Source organism: Aptenodytes forsteri, unplaced genomic scaffold (assembly GCF_000699145.1).
Source record: "Aptenodytes forsteri isolate BGI_AS27 unplaced genomic scaffold, ASM69914v1 Scaffold83, whole genome shotgun sequence".
NCBI classification, from domain to species: Eukaryota; Metazoa; Chordata; class Aves; order Sphenisciformes; family Spheniscidae; genus Aptenodytes; species Aptenodytes forsteri.
Window position 1 is genome coordinate 1,266,279 of NW_008795371.1, and position 15,617 is coordinate 1,281,895.

The 15,617-nt window shown below is 38.8% G+C and overlaps 1 protein-coding gene across 1 annotated transcript in view; it reads left to right on the top strand.

Annotated features, from left to right (window-relative positions):
• Positions 1 to 15,617, top strand: part of THSD4 (thrombospondin type 1 domain containing 4) — a 312,812-nt gene that overhangs the window by 98,726 nt on the left and 198,469 nt on the right. The window lies entirely within an intron of this gene.

Below are 15,617 nucleotides of genomic sequence, written 5' to 3' on the forward strand. Positions count from 1 at the left end.
CAGTTGCTTTGGGAAGAATTAATGTAACTAGGCTGGACACAGTTTATTAACTTAGCTTTTTTGAGGGTTTGGAAACATTTTTGCAACGTCCCACATCTCCACTAAAATTATGTATTGTTTTGTGTCTCATAGCCTGGCTGCATGGACACAAAGCAATAGGCTAATTTGCCTCACACATTCATTGTAAGGTGATTAAAAATTGTGGCTTTAACACCTTGAAACTACATTTCACAAAAGTGAGAAACTTCATTGTTTCAGATCTTCGAAATGGTTCTGATACTTTCATACATAGGTAACTGTTGGCTACTGTGGTATGGAAATTAAAAGTGAAGCTTTAAACAAATGTGCTCTGAATTGCTCCCTTATGATGGTAACGATTATGTTACCATTCAAGAGAAGGTTTTTCTAGTTTTGAAGGATGTACTTAACTACCAGGTGATCATCCTGTTATTTTCATTGTTAGAGATTCATGGTTTGATCTCCAGTATCCTGCTGAGGCATTTATACTGAGGTGGCTCAAGGCGCGAATCTAAGGTTGATAGAAACTAAGGTGTTTCAGAGTACGTAAGATGCTTTGCAGTAGTTGCAGCATATTTCATTATTTAAGAGTAATTTTCTTATAAACTAAGAAAATTATGAACAGCAACCTTTAAATCAACAGCCTGAAACCCAAATATATGTGTTTGATGTTATCTAGGCATTTGATGCAGCAGTTACTGTATGGGTTGGTTTTGGCATAATGGTGATAATATTTCCAGAAAGATTTTTAAGTGTTAGTGCTTACATCGCTCCTACTCTGTTAGACTGATCAAGCTGAACATGCTTTTCATACGCAATTTTGGTGACCAAAAACTTGTATTTTAATTATGCTTTCTGCAGAGTTAGAGGTAGGATTTGCGAGACTGTGAAGTTTCACAATTTACTGCCTTCCCGAGACAAAAACTGACCTATCAGAAATATTTTTACAATTAAGGGCTAATACTCCTTGGTGCAATTCTCTGGGACAGAGTCCAGCCAGGTGCAAGAAAATCTTCCTTCTTTTTCATTTTGAACTCTGAACATACGTGTATCTAGGACTGCACTTGAATATTTACATTTCTTTGGGGAGAAGCCACAGTGTGAGGTTTATTCATGCAGAAACTGCTGTGAGCTGTTTGTATTAACAGTAACAATTTCCTTGATGGTAAACAACAGCATCTCAAAGTTTACTGTATGACAGCAAAAATATTTTGAATGAAAGCTACTGTTGTATCTATTATAACTAGGCACTGTGGAAGAAGGAAGAAATCAGTCAATAAACACAGGAAGGCTTGTGCACTCTGTGAGATCCTAGGTTAGGAAATTGAACCCTTTAAAAGAGCACAGGGACTTCATTCAGTTTGTCCCAGTGCCAGTCTCCAGTGGTGGAGATTCTGCAGTCTCCATAAGTAAATGGTGCTTAATTATTCCTTCCAGTGGAAATTTTTCTGTGAAGTATAATATAAATCTTCCATGCTACAACTTTGGCCCATTACCTCCTGTCCAGTTCAGAGCACACATAGGAACACTTTTATTCCCTTCTGTACTTTATCTCTACTTAGAGACTGTCATCCCCTCTGTTTTTTCAAAACAGCACTGTGATTTGAATCTTCCCTCTTTGGTCGTGTTTTCTAGAGTGCTGGTCACTCACGCTCTCCTCTGGATGGTCTTCATGTGGACCCGTGTCCAGAAGTGGATGCAGTGCTCCGGCTGAATGTTAGAGTTACTGATGTGATTTGCAGACTACCTTCTGTTTTATACCTACTCATACAATACTTGCTATTTTTTGTAAGTTCACCCCTTTGATGTCTCACGTTAAATGAGATCCACTGTCACTGCTCCAGATTCCTTGTGTAATTACTGCTTCCCCATTAGTTACTCAGCCTGTGTTTGTGCAGGTGGTTATTCTGTATAAATGTAGGATATTGTACCAATCCCTATTACATTTCATTCTGCCTTTTCAGCCCCTTCCCCAGGCTGTCAACATCTTTTTTGAACTCTAATCCTTCCCTACAATATTCTTGCTGCCTCTCCCAGGTTGGTGTTATCTGTGAATATCATCTCTCTATGCCATCATCTACTTCGTGCATGAAAACATGCTGGAACCATACTTAGGAAAGATCTTCCAGATTCTCACTCAATACATACCAAAACCCAGCCAGTGAACTACTGAGTGTAGTTTTCGAACCAATTTTGCACATCCCTTATAGCAATTTCTTCTAGATGGCGTTTTCCTAGCTTGAAGAAGTGTTGAACACCTTAGGAAAGCCAAGCTAAATCACAGGCACTGCTTCTCCTGCACACAGAGCCTGTTTGTAGAAGGAAATAAAATGTGTTTGACAAGATTTTTATCTGGACAGATCCATACTGGTTGCTACTGCTGCCCTGATTATTTTATGGGTGTTTATGAACAGTGGGTTTGAATTCTTGCAGAATTTTTCCAGGAAATGAAACTGACTTGACTTGTTCAGCATTTTTCAGCTCCTCCTTGTTCTGCACTTCGCAGCTCAGAAACTGTCCCTTTCTAGTTTTCTGTCATCTGACACACCCTCCATAATTCTCAAAGATAACAACCGCTCTGAGATTGCTTCAGTAATTTCTGCAAGTGCCCGGGGTGAGTCCATTGAGCCTGACTGCTCTAGGCACCCCAGGTTGCGTGGCCTGTTGTGTGACCACTTGAAGGTCTGATGGTAAAACCTACATAGTCAGCTCTTTCCATCTGTCCCAAAAAAGCAAACTCCCAGGGAGAATATGGGGGATGAGAGGAGAAAGTTACCACAATCTTTGTTTAGAGTATCTAGTTCTGTTTATTGCATGTAATGATAATCTAGCAAAATTTGTGGGCAGAAGGGCACATCAAATTGGAAAGCACTCTGGCATACAACATCCCTGCAGTGGTGACTGCAGCCCTCCTCAGGAAGAAGCCTTATATCCCTGCTCTGGGCACCCTAGTACTGTGCTGGGAGGCATGAGATTTAGGGAAATTAGCACAAGAGAGACAGATCCTAGTTTTGTGGGGCAAACGTCTCAATGTGAAAATAGTCTTTTATCAGACACCCTAATTTTCCCCTTAGCTGAGAGAGATACAGGAGGTAAGGAGAGAACTTAATCTTTGTTATTTTGAAGTCCAATTGCTAAGAGCATAGAGGCTAGTAGTGCTAGGGTCAGAGCTAGTGGAGACCAGCTCCCAGCATCAGGGAGCAATAACTGGCTTCCCAGTGTCTTCCAGTTAGATTTTCCCAGATCCAAGCTCACCGAGTTGGTACCTTTCAGTTTTCTGCAGGGGTCTTAACATCTAGCAATCAAAGTGTGAAAACTTTGAAAACCTGAATAAAAAACAAAAAGAAAAATTAGAAGCAAAGTTACTACGAAATCTTGAGTCTCAGCAATGATCATTACAGCCTTTTATATGAGAACAGTCTTAAAAATAAATGCAATGTGAAACCAAATCTCCAAACACTGAATGTTTAGGACTTTATCTGCTACCAGAGGGAAAGCAGCTTTCAAGTTAACTGACCGAGCTCCAGGTCACTGGCATCCTAGTGAAAACATTGTTCTAATCAACATTCATTTTTTTAACTAATGTTTATGAGAATGTAGGAAATAAATGTCTTTGAGTATGTGAATAAAAGCACAGAATGTTTTAACTAATCCTTAAGAATTTATTTGCCTATTAAAGGACTGTGGCAGGAGGCCATAGAAATACACTTAGGACATTTTAGACCCAATAACAGCTATATTAATATTTAAATAAGTACAAGACTCTTCTAGTATTTCAGAAACAATCATTACCCCATAATAGGGTTTTTTTTACTTAAGTCAATCCGTAAGTGTATAAGGCTCAGTCAGAACATACTGACATGTATTTCCTAAGGGACAGTGACAGTCAGTATGGGGCTGACTTTTAGCTGCTGCTTGTTTCTGATTTTGTTCTTTCTGCAGTGGCTCCTCAGGTGGTAATTTCTCGGTGTTGTTCCAGAGCAAAGAATCCTCAGTTACAAAATAAGGGATTTAGTCTCCTCTCTTGCTTTGCCCATCGATACATTCACGTGCTAAGGATCCTGTGTATAAAGAATATAAAAGTAGATGCTTTCTTTCAATTACAAAGCCTTCATATGTAGCACAAGTTACAGCTTCTCTCCTTAGCTGTGAAGATGGGAATCTCAGACCTTTCCATGACAAGACTCTTGTGTCCTTGTGTCAGGTGTGAGCGCTTGCTTCCCTGGCAGCCTGGGTTGCAGTATGTTTAATCATTTGTGGAGCTGCTTATTCTAGTGTACAGGAGCAGGAAAATAGCTCAGCTGGACATAAGTAAAAATTAGTTCATTATACATATTTGTATTTGTATTAATTTACACACAGGTGAGTGGTATAATAGCAATTCATTTAGTGACAAGACAGTGTGTTTGGTCAAGGACTATGTGCTATCTGTGGCTGCCCAGCAATGTAACTGGGCATCACAGAGAAGCAAAATAACATCAGTGCTTTTTTGTAGACTCCGAAACTGAGACTATCAGGTTGATTTACTGGGTCTTCCTCTCCCCTTCCCCCATTTTTAAACCTCTTTCTGTGTTTTCCCCTTTATTATTCTGTAATTTCATCAGCACACACAGATGCATGCCATTAAAGAATCCGCATGCCATCCTTTCTCAGTAATGGCTGTCTCATCTTATCTAAGTGCTGGAGCTATTCACAAAAGTTTATTTTATCAACAGTTTGCTTCTGAAGAAAGTAATATTGCTCAATAAAGCAAACTTGTAATAATTACGATTTTTAAAAGGTGGCTTATTCTCAGATTGTATAAATCAACTGTAACTTCATTTAGTTTATACAACCACAGGTAGTGGAATTTAAGTCTGTATTCATCAAAGCTGCCATGTTCATGTCAGCACTGAAAACTGTAAATAACAAGGTTATCAATCAGAGAGATATGAAATGATTTGCAGTATGTTAATCAGTCTAAGAACTGGATCTGTGGAAAAAGTTGTGTTTCAGAGTCACTGCCTCCTCTGGAGAAAGCAGGGGTAAAGAGGCGGGGAACGATAAGGATTATTATAGGTTTATCCAAAATAATTTGGCTGGGAAATTTTGGCACATTTAGCCTGTTTAAAGAAACTAAAAAAATTGTGGATTGAGATGACTGAAAACATTATTATTGTCTCTGAGTTGTGTAATTAAAGTAAAATGAAAGTTGCTTCCTATATACAAAAATTTAAAAAAGATAGTGTCATCATTTCTTGTAAGTAGTGATGTAACACTTTTTATTTTTAAAGATAAAATGTTTCTTCTCCCTCCCCCCGAGCTAAATAACTCAGAGAAGCATAACTTCAGAAAGCATTTTGACTTTAATGCAATCTGTGCTTTTCAGAGCAAGTTCTGTTTAAGAAAGAACCATGCAGCAAAATGAGTCAATGAGAGCTGGCTCATTTTGTACAGGAGCTTGATAGCAAGAAACAGCAGCATTCAGTGTTCCCTCCTTCCACTGCTGTCAGATCTGGCTACTTGGTAGTTTTTTATCTTCATATCAAAGAAAGGTTAGGATGCACTTCAGTGAGGAGTGACTTCTTACATATGTAAAAGCGTGCCGTTAGTTTCCATGAAAACTCCACTGATACACAAAGATGAGGCAAGACTTTCTGTGGATCCTCGTTAGGAGTTTTATTAAATACTAGAGAACTGGATATTATACTCATGGTCTTTTCATGAAAAGCATTACTTTGGGAATTTTTAGTGTTCAAATACACAGGTCATGCTTTAATAGGAGAGAGACTTCTAAGACATTTAACTCCCTTAAGAGATGACTGAAAGCTTTTGTCTGGAATGTTGCTGGGGGCTTCACAAGCCCAAACTTGAATCTCCTTTCTTCCCATCTACCTTTGGCATTTATTATTCTGAAGGGTGATATGAAATCCTTCTTCAGTTTAAATAAAAATGGCCAAGCGCTTTGTGGAAAGTCTGAAGGCAGGATTTGGAGGTATATTTACTAATGTTGCTGGGAAGTATTGATTTTATACAACAATTTTACATTATTCTACTTTGCAAATTTTTCTGGGCTACTAGTGTGCTGATGGAGATAGAATCATATTTCAAAATACAGATCTGGATGCAAGCTCAGATTTCAGAGGCCAGTAAGATTCTAATAGAGTCAAATACAAATACTCAGTTCTTTCAGATTTTAAAGACGGACAGAAAGCAGTATCAAGCTCCTTTCAGAACATCCCAAACTAATAGCAGTTGGGGCTGATAGCTCTCAGCCTCCCTCAGGAAGTGGTCAGCACTTCATGGGATGGAGCACTTTATGGTATTTTCCAGATGAGAAATTGCACTGCATATAGCAGGTTTTCTTCTCCGATTAGTGCCAGAATTGGGGAAAAAAAAAAATCTGGCTGGAAAATGAGATTGTTTAGATTACTTGTATTTTTTTTCCTCTGTAGTTTGGGCTCTATACGTTCCCTAAATTTTTTCATTTTATTTTTAATAAATTCTGTATAATATCCCTGCAAGAGAAGGCATCTTCCATGAAATCCTAATAGTCTGTCTTCTGCAAACAGTTTCTAGGGGATGTCAAACCATACTATTACTAAATGGTTGCTTTAATCAGATCTACATGAATTAGCCAGTTACGCCAGCAAAAGAGTAAAATGGTGGGGAGAAAACTTCCCTACCCTTTAGAAGCACCCGCGCTTGACATTTTGGACAGTTCTTCGCCCATCATCTTATGAGAGTTTTACTGATACAATTTTAGCTGTTGCTGGTTATAAAGGGAAGCAAAAAGTTTTGAGCTTAAGCAACTGCTGTTTGGTTTTCTTCTACTTACCTAGCAACATTTTAATAATTTTGATTTTACATACTGGGAGCTGTTATTCAAAGCTTCACCAGAAGTGCAGTCCACATGAAACTGCCATCTCCTGGCTGTTCTGAGGACCAGAGAGTGCAAGTCTGCGTGGCTGCTATGCACTGTATGCAAAGTGTAAGTGGTGGTTTGTAAATACAGATAAATGCCTTTTAAAAAAACTTTTTCACTGACAGAGAACTTTAACCTATGTTTGCATAGGGCAGTGGAGACATCCAGTGGCCAATGTCTACAGTGACTGACAAATGGTAGTCTCTGGATTCTGACTGCCTAACAAATGAAAGGCTGATGTGAAAACAGGCATTTTTAGGAATAGCTTTTTTTTTCCCCCTTTAAATTCAGAAAAGAGTTCCAAATGCAACACAGTAAAAACTAAGGTCTATAGAAGAAACTACATTACTTGGTCATGTCATTTGAAGGGATACTGGCCTTGAGCCACCATTAAACGTATAACTTGTGGCAGTTCTACTGAAGCCAACAGTACTTACTATTCAGGTACTCATGTAAACCACCTGATTAAGTGCTTTGTTGAACTGAGGCCAACAGCACGTTGACATCTACAGTTTAGATTTAAATTGTTACAAGCGAACACATCTTAAAGTTTTTGTAGACAAATGTGTATGTATTGATTTAAACTTTAGATGAAAAACTCAGTTTTGAGCACCGATTGAAGAAAATTATTGTTAACAAAGAAACAGCAAAGGCAAGGAGTTGAGAGTTGTGTTGTGGTTTCCCAAAGCCTTTGACTAGACTTCCGCAGTGATTGGAGGATACAGAAATACCCTTGACTGGGAAAGACTGGCCACCTTGCAATATGCAGCGATTTGAAGCAGGCACAATTGTTTATAGATGCTTTATTTAATTATGGCTCAATAATTATATTTGTAGGATTTCCCCAATGCCTGTAAAAGCTGTAACCAGAGCAGAAAAGTACATATTCTGATAATGATCTTCCACCATTCACAGTGTAAATGCCTGATGTTTATGTCATAGAGCAGTTATGCTGCTGTTACTGTGCAAAATCCCTCGTTGTATGAGTTATCATTATTTCTACATGCTGTAAAAATAGCAAAAAAACTTTGAAGGTTGTTAAGGCAGCTCTTTGGATTTCTCACTCTTGTAGAAGTAATTCAAAATGGCAGACACGACTGAGCTCATTGTGGACAGTTCAGAAGCTTTTATTAAACATCGCAACTTCCCAAATACCTACATTCCTCTCCTTTTACAGCGGGACCCAGGTAGAACATTCATACTATGTTAAGACAAATTTTTAGGCAGTCAGAACAAAAAGAAATTTCATAAAAGCACATCAAACTTAAACTTTTTGCTGATTTCCAGATGTCCTAACTGGTAAGAGAGACTTGAACGTGTGTGTTTTTATGAATTACTTGTTTCTAGTTGGTTTCTTTTCATTTCATTGCAGAAGAATAATCAACTTTCCAGCTATTTTTACCGGATGACAGTAAATCTATAAGGTATCATTAACAGTTTTTCAATGACAAAGGGATTTGGGAGGAATGGAGAAACCAGGAAAATTGGAGTAAATTAGAATGTTTGCAAGTTTCTTATTGCCATGCACACTAAATATGAGGACAAGATTATGGAACATTGGGGCCTTTCAGAAATATCTCTGTTCACTGAAGAAAAATCTTCACTGAATCTACTCAGCAGTAGTTCCCCATGACTATTTAACATAGGACTTACTGGATCTGGGAGTAGAAAAAACTGTGGTATATTTAGGTAAAGATGAGGAATTTGTTTGAATGATATCTTCCTTTTTGGCTTCATATTTGTTAAAATGTACTTGCGGTTTCATTATAAAAGCTTGATTTTTTTTTTTTTACTTAATATCTGAACCTGGGTGCAGAAAATATTTTAAATATGTATTAAGTTGTTGATACAAGGTGAATTAATAAACATCTTTATTACATGAGAAAATGAAAAGTGGAAGTAAAAAAAAAAATGTGGATGTTCCTCCATCACTGGAATGAAGAATGGAAAATGATTTTTGAAAAAAAATCCAAGCCAGAGTAATAAAAGTTTATAAGAAGTTAACAAAACTGAAAGGGACAAAGTAAAAAAAATAAACAAAACTCTTTCTGGTTATTGTCAAGAGATGTTCCCAAGCCTAATAAGGACAAAGTATCAAAAGAGACTCAAATAAAACAGATCACACCACATTAGTATTTCTGTTGGAAAGACCAAATGTAGTTGCATGATAATTATTTCCTGGAAAATGTTTGCATATTGTTATTTAGAAATCTGGCAACAGGTAACTGCTGTAAAAGGCATTATTCCTTCTGGCCACTTCAAAAACTTGTGACTATCCATCAGTGGAAAACCAATCTGATTCAGGGTCAGTTTTCTGTTATGGACCTGATAGCCTTCATTGCTAAATTGCAAACTTTAACTAATGTTCCAGTACTGATAACTAAGCTAACATAGTCGCTTATCCTAAACAGTGAAACCTTAAATAAAGTAGTTCTGCTTTCTTGAAAGCTTTGTAGGGAGTGTGGTATTTTTTTGTTTCCTACACATTTTCCTTCTTTGTATAGGAGATTGCATAAACAAAGCTGCCTATGTTTAGTACTACACCAACACTTGTCATCCACACTGAGTTCCGCAGGTGATCACTGGTGGATGCTTTTTAGTATGGAATTGTCACGTTTAGATCTGTGTCTGGCATGGTGTATCACTCTTAAGTCTGCAACGTAGCTGTCAGCTTACAGCCACAGCAGTATGCAAAAGGACTAGAATTCTGCTAGTAGTGTATTGGACCTGTCTTTGTCTTCCTGTATGTACACGTGTCTTGAAGCACTTCCTATATACAAATAAAACCTTTAAACAGAAACTTTGGTTTCACAAAACTGTAAGTTCTGCCTTAGTGAATACAGTATTTATTAAATTACATCTCCTGAATGGAAGAGACCACTGCTTTATTTAGATGACATCAGCCTGTAGACTTACTATAGCTTTACTAACGAGTATACTGGATACAGGAGCCCGAGACTTGCCAGACTCCTTACTGTACCATTCTTCCTTCTCTGCCCTGTGGGCTTCTGTGGGATAACCAAGAATGTCAGTAACCTGCAAGTCTATCGCGGAAATCCCACAGCACTGATAAGCTTTAACTAAAGTAGATGTTACATGGATAGACATGAGCACGTCTCTTAAAAGTTTTTCCAGTGTCTGCTATGCCCCATTACACTTCCTGTAAAGCAGACTCATAGATTTTATCGTGAGTAAATACTGAATTACAGCCCATGGCAAGCCAGGCCCTGAAAATAACTGAGCCATGCGGAGACAACATGTTCCTGGAACAATTGGTTCTGACACATCATGGATCAGTGTATCTTGGCTCGTTACGGAGAAGCACTGAAGTTGACTTTACAAGGCAGTATGCACACAGAATGAAGCCTAATTTAAATTTGCTTAATCCCATAATGTAGTATTAGCATGAATGTGATATTTGCTTGCCAAGAGTGTGCATGCCACTTCTCTATGGGCACCCTCAAGGCATGTTTCTCAAATTGCAGAGCTTGTTATTAACTATTTTTAGATGTTTAGGCAAACTTACAAAAACTGACAAATGGTAAAAGCATTCTTCAATGTTCAGCTCTGTGGAGAACTACAACTGCTACATAGATAACAACGGGGAGTCTGAATCTCACATTAAATTAAGATTTGGACTGAGGAACCGTCAAGGAGAGTTTGAACGTTCCAGTCCCTACCTCACAGCATGGGGAACGTGAAGTTTCTTTGCTGTATCATTTATCCTGATTGCACCTACATCTAGCGTTGTCTGTGGTGGGAGATTTAATGTGCATGCAGTAAGACACAACGCATGCTCCAAGCAGCTTGCAATCTCAGGAGCTGAAACAGAAAGGAGGAACTTACTATATTTTGTAAGGGCAGTCAGTGTATGGTTGTGTGCAATGTCATTAGTTTACTGATCAGTTGCATTTTTATTTGATTTGCGCATTATTTCCTGGGTTTTTTTGGTTCTGTGGCTATTTTTAATTTCCCTTTGAACAGCTGAATACATTATTTAGCAAATGTATTGCAGTTGGAATGTTCTTTCTTGTAACATTTTTTCCTAAGAATATCATTAGATTGAAATTCCTTGCATTGGCAAGCTGCCTGTTGAGCTCTCTCTGTATCTCTTCAAGCTCACTGCTGAGTAGCTCTACCACTGGCTTGGCCTGCTTATCCACTGTGTCTGTTTTCCTCCCTGCTGCATTTCCTTGGGCTAGAGCTCAGTGAAGATGGAGGAATGCATTGGAAGAGGAAGCTGAAGGAAGGGAATAGCTGACGTGAAGTCCAAAAGCACCCCCTGCATGGGCTCTGATGTGGAGCTGCTCATTTCAGGGAGGGGAATTGCTTTTAGGCCTTCTGCAGAGAGAAGACAGAAGATCAGAAGAAAGGAGGAAGGCCTGAGTGGAGGGCGGGAGACAGGGGCTCTGCAGGGGTGGGAGGTTTTAGTCCTGTGGAGGATGGAACATGCACAGATGTACACAGTGACCCCAGCTGCCTTGGCCTCTCCCTCCTGTTCTTAAGGGTTGCGTCAGCCTTGGCCAGCACTGAGGCAAGGCGAGTTTAATTTGGGGGATCTTTGCTGCAAGCAATGCTCTTTGAGGGCTCCCGCTGTGTGCCTCTGGGCATGGCATATAAGGAGCAACGTGCTTAACTTGGCTGGAGAACTCCCTTTCAGTAAAGTTTTAACATTTGGAAATATTCCTCAAGGAAATGCAGACAGATCTATTCAAAAGCTTCTGCAAGTAGGAATGTTGCCAAAATGGTGACTTTCTGCCTTTTTAAGCGTGCACAGGTTTTAGATTTGGGATGGGTATTTTTTGAGGACATTAATTTCTTACACTTTCATTTAATGAAATCGGGGCCAAGATCGATGCGGGATGAGAGTAAAGTTATGCAGAGCTCCTACACAGCGGGGCTAATTCACCTTTTGTGCCAGGCAGTAGGTGAGGGTACTACAGCGGGGAGGTGGCGTAGAGAGGGTTGTGCTCCCTGAATGTGGCTGGACCCAGGGCGAGCCCGAGAGAAAAACAAGGGAGTTCAGTTGCAGGGAGTATTCGTTTATTGTCCCGTTTGTTTCCATGTCTCATCCAGGAGTTTTCTCCATCAGGAATTGCTGTATTTTGGCTTGTGCTCAAGTGATCACTTCCAGTGCTCTCCCCCTGAGGTGCCCCAGTGCCGCCGGGGCCTGCCTGCAGCACCAGGCCTCTCAGGCCTGCAGTGCCTCTTCATCAGGGTGACAACGCCTTGTGCTGGGAGCGTGTCGTGAGCTTGTACAAACCTGTGTTTTCCTAATACTGAGATTAAAAGGAGTTTAGGATTGTCTGAGCGTCAGCCTGTGAACCCTGGGGGAGGACAGTTTTTCCCATGCTTGCTTGTGCTTCCCAGCAGGTGTGCTGCTGCTCTGTCCTGCCTCTCGGCCAGGTGAGCGAAGAGGCCTTAGCCTGAAATGCTGCTGAAGACTTAGTTTGAACTCCAGCCATTGGTTGTAATGTGGTAACATCTAAATCCCTCTTTTTCCCTTTAAAAAATGTGTGGGTGGGTTGCACAGTTGAGTGTTTCTTCTCAGACCTGTACTGCACTGAAATCTGCATTTAAACAGGCTGTTTCAGGGAAATGAAATGTCTTGATATTTAATTGTGATTTAAGTTTGATCAATTAAATCACTTCTCGGAGAATAAAAGCAACTATAAATTAATGTATGGGTTTCCCATACTCCTCTACTCAAATTTATTTTGATTATGGCTTACTGTGTGAACTTGATAAATAGCACTTCAGAAAATCATGTTTCCTCTTTTTCCAGGTTTACACGTATTTGTCAGTACACGTGCAATGCAAAATACGTTCTATGTGTGAATTTTAGTGCATCAATGAATAGGACAAATTAACTGGAAGGCAGGTTGGTTTTTGTACTTCATGGTGTTACTGCTGGTAGTGACAGAATTCAGGTTTTGTCTGTCTGGAAGGGTAGTGATTTCTAAATTAGTGCCCATTTGCAGGGCTTTTGTGTATTGGTAGAACGTGTAAAGGGATTAATTTATGGTAGAAAATTTTTGCTGCAATATCTGCTCTGTGATGCAGGACAGGTGCAGTTTGTAATTAAACATGAGGTCTCAGTACCCTTACTGGTGAAGTGGGAGGTGGCAGAACTGTGCTGTGGTCCCATTCTCGCCTGCCTGGGTCTTGTTCCTCGTAAGGGACAGTGGAAGGTAAGTTTCAACAGAGGTCTTGAGAAAAACTTGAGTCTTGCGGTTTAGACAAGCCCAGGATATCCCTGAGGTACTTAAAGCTAGTTTGGTGAGGATGTTATAAGAAACTTAGATTTTTTTTATTTAGATAATTTTTCAGTCTGTAAAATGAAAACCAAACATTACATGTTACCAGGATTATTTACTAAAGGCACCTCCTTCAGTTAAATCAATAATGAGTACGTCTGGCAGAACCTGCGTGGTAGCATTAAATTTCACCCAAGTTCATTATTTAATAAGGTAGGGTAAGGTGAGAATTTCCACAGAGACTTGGTTGTGCTAAGGTGGGCATGTGAATGAAAAGCAAATACATTAGGAGGACATGTAAAACAGTACCTGTATAGGGAAGTGTCTTAGTAACTGTGTCACACTTAAAAAGAGCCCCTTTTTGAGTGGAAATGTGTCTTGCTGCCAGCTAGTTTGGAAGGTCTTCACTTTACTTACTGTTACTTACTCTGTTCCCTGAGGCCAGATAGATCCTTTCGTAAAGTCTGGGATCAGATGACATAGTACTAAAATATGTTGCCTGTGTGGAATCAGTCGCTTCACAGCTCATTGGTTAATTGACATTTTATGTCCAGTTGCCAAGCCAATAGTGTAGCTTGACCTACAGCTTAAACTATAAAAACTCAGGAGTTGTGGCAAAATACTGGGTAAGGGAGGGTGTCAAGATACATGTGAGGAGTACTTTTTACTAGTTTGGTATCTTGTTTTACAAGGGAATTCTAAAAAGTATTTGTTCTGCTGTAATTTATGCATAGAAAATACACAATGCTTACATAAAATCCTAATGGGAAATGTCTCATTCAATAGGGGCAATTCAGTTAGCAGATTTTGCTGCTCTTAGACAAAAGTATTTTCCAGATCTTTGGCATCTGGGAACATTGTCTTTAGGTAGTAGTAATTGGTATATGACTAACCAAGGCAGTGCCTTACAGTTGCTCATCAAAAGAATGTGAATATCGAAGGCCAAAGGGTGATAGAGTGAGATGCTCATACAAGCTTTTATTCTGGTGTATGTTTATTGTTAAGGCTTGAATTTTTTTTTTTTTTTTGTATTGGTCAAAGGCATTGGCTGTTTTAATACTTCTTTTTGTATGGGCAGGAACAGTTCCTAATAAGAAAGAACAAAAGACAAAAGTTATGAAATAGGAGTCACATTTTACAGAGCAAGTAAACTCAGTCTGCTTGTCGTTAATATGCTGCATTAGCAATGCAGTAGGCTTACCTATCAAATCATAAATAAAGGAAGAGAGAGGTCCAGGAAAAAATACCATGCTTCAGCAGTTAATTTCTTCATCTTTCTAAGTAGCACAAAACTTTTCTTGGGATCTAGAAGGCAAACTGAGAATTTAAAGAATAAATATTTTAAAGGATCAAAACCAAATGAGAGATATTAGGAGGAGGAAGAGTACAGGAATGTGAGGCTTCAGGACACTTTGAACTAAAGGGAATCAACATAGAAGATAAGGACATTTCAGAAACCCTAAATGGCTAGTTTGACTTGATTTTAGGGAATGGGAAGATAAGAAAATGTACACTGCAGAGGTGCTGCTTGATAGCTAGTGTTGCAGGTTATAAAAATAGGACGCTTTCAGACACAGAAAAGGACAAGTTGATTTCAATTGTAATGAATCACTGAAGCTGGATTACATTTATTTGAGGATTATGAAAATAGTTATGTGTGAAGTGACTAAGCTGCTAAGAATAATGCTCAGTTTATCATTAAAACTAACTGTTATACTTGGAGATTGAACTGCAGGAAATACTGCACCTTTTTTTTTTTTTTTAAATAACTAAGTGTAAACTAACTGTTATACTTGGAGATTGAACTGCAGGAAATACTGCACCTTTTTTTTTTTTTTTAAATAACTAAGGGAAATCCTTGGAATGATAAGCTAGGGAATCTATCTTAAAAAAGTAGCCAATGGAAAAATTACCTAGTTGAGCATGGCGTGCATAGCTTCTGCAAAAAGGGAACTAGGTAAACAGATCTTTGACCTCACTTGAAATTAGTAGAGGTTTTTGAGGATTTTATCAAAAGATTGCCAGATACAATAAATGATGTATACGAGTGGCAATTAAATAGCTGCGTGAGGGGAAATCTAAGATCAAATTTCAGAATTGATCTGCACTAATCCTGTGTCCACACAGGGGGTAACTTAAGTTGAGCTGAAAGTTTTTACTTTTACAGGAAACAGATGTTAAAATATATATGTGAAATAATTGCACATATTTATTTTGGCTATTTGTTATGTCTTAGCTGAAGATTCAAAAATACACTTAAGTAGAAAATCCTTGGAATACCGTGTTTTAGCAGCTAACTAAGGTGTATAGCATCTCCTTTGACAGATTAAATAGCGGGTTTCAGTTATGTTATAGGGCATGAGCTGAACCTTGGTGAAGTCAGGGGAATTTTAGTTTTTGATTATGGCAGCAAGGAAAGTATTGTCAAAAGAAAAAGG